At 34.8% G+C, this 1910-nt stretch overlaps 1 pseudogene; it reads left to right on the forward strand.

Annotated features, from left to right (window-relative positions):
• The first annotated feature begins 399 nt into the window (after positions 1-399).
• On the forward strand, positions 400-526 carry LOC112819486 (U4 spliceosomal RNA; annotated as a pseudogene).
• The last annotated feature ends 1384 nt before the right edge of the window (positions 527-1910 follow it).

Genomic DNA, 1910 nt, shown 5'->3' on the forward strand with positions numbered 1-1910 from the left:
TCTTTTTCTTGATTAGTTCTACCAGGAATTGAGCAGTTTTCCTGGAATAAACTTTTTACTTTCTCAGTCTTCTTAATATACATTTTCTTTTTCATTCATTTCTACTTATCTTTGTTCTTTCTATCTTATTTAGGTTTAAATGTCTTTTTATCACTATGAATAAGCTATGCTAAATTTTAGGGGAGACTCAGGGAAAAGGTGTAAAGTATATGGATGTATTATGAAAGGGATTCTACTAAATAGATACATTCTTGTGTTTGGTTCTCCTCTTATCCATATGAGGCTCAACATAAAAAGGGATGTTCCAAGAAATTGATTAACCTATGAATTATTTACTTAATGAGAAAATTAGAATTAAGGATTATTATTAAACTATTATACATTAACATTTCCAGAAAGAGCTTTGCACAGTGGCAGTATCGTAGCCAATGAGGTTTATCCGAGGCGCGATTATTGCTAATTGAAAACATTTCCAGAAAGAAATGCAATTTAAAAAGAAGCATTAAAACCCTTTTTTTCCCTAAAGAAGAAAAATATCACCTAAGAATCTGTCAGAGGCTGAGAAATGCCTTAAGATGCCTTCAGTTAGGGGTGTCTGGGTGGCTCAGTCATTAAGCGACTGCCTTCGGCTCTGGTCATGATCCCAGGGTCCTGGGATTGAGCCCTGCATCGAGCTTCCTGCTCAGCGGGAAGCCTGCTTCTCCCTCTCTCACTCCCCCTGCTTGTGTTCCCTCTCTCGCTGTCTCTCTGTATCAAATAAATAAATAAAATCTTTAAGAAAAAGAGGCCTTTAGTTAAATACAGTTTCATACACAAACACATACCTCTGACTCCTCCATCCTAGTTTCTCGGTGTGTTAATTTCTGTGTGTTCAAAGAAGTATGTCAAAATGAATGCACATCTAAACATCTATCTATTATACTTGCTTGCTGTCTTTGGCTTATAACTCAACTTTTAACCCAGTCTTTATCTTTCTGACTCTCCCTAGAGTTGTTCTTTGTGCCTTATTTTAAAAGCTTATTAGTAACTTATCCATCACCATTTTAAAATGCCACCTTTTGGATTCCAAAGGTCATAAGTAATCCATCTGGAAGTTTTGTTTTAGGAAAGCACCCAGAATCTACTCCCATTCCTTCCCTTGGTGGTCTCAGCACAAAGGGATGGGGAGACCAGTAGAAGCAGAATACTGCTGTCATTATTGTAATTCCCAGACCTCTTTCCCTGGCTACCAGGTGACTAAGCTTTTCTGATTCTCAAGAAAGACTCTTCCAGGAAACAATGCTTATGTGTAGAAACAAACAAATAAAAAAAACCCATCAAACATTGTAGATCCAGAAACATGAAGATATTTGCTCAGACCATTACCACAATAATTGGGAAAATAAATAAAAGATATTTGATATGCAGGATCAGTTTAACACCATTAACAACATAATAAAAGTTCTTTAGCTTATTACTTCATCATTTATTGACTGTTCAAACTCTTCCCCATATACTCTAAAGATCTCCTCTTAAGGGAGAGCTAGCTATTCCATGTACTACTTTGCTCCTAACTAATGTTTATTTGCATGGTATTGTTCTCAGTATTATGTTATTAATATTAAAAGGCCCATTTCTGAGGTAACCTAGAGTGTGAATGCTCAGTTTAATCTCAGTTGTACCTTTTTCATTTGGTTGAATTCTAAATGTGTTTTATTTTTATCTCACACCATTCTATGGTCACTAATAAGGAGATATATATATATATATATTTGTTGAATTGTATGCTTTTCCCTAAAATTATTGTAAACTCATTTTATTTCTATTAACTACCCTTGATATATTTTCTCTTATGATAAATAAACTACCATGCCATACAAATCATACCATACCATACCATACCATACCATACCATACCATGACATACCAAA

Source organism: Callorhinus ursinus, unplaced genomic scaffold (genome assembly GCF_003265705.2).
Source record: "Callorhinus ursinus isolate GAN/ISIS: 27379988/994484 unplaced genomic scaffold, GSC_fseal_2.0 scaffold6, whole genome shotgun sequence".
Taxonomy (NCBI): Eukaryota; Metazoa; Chordata; class Mammalia; order Carnivora; family Otariidae; genus Callorhinus; species Callorhinus ursinus.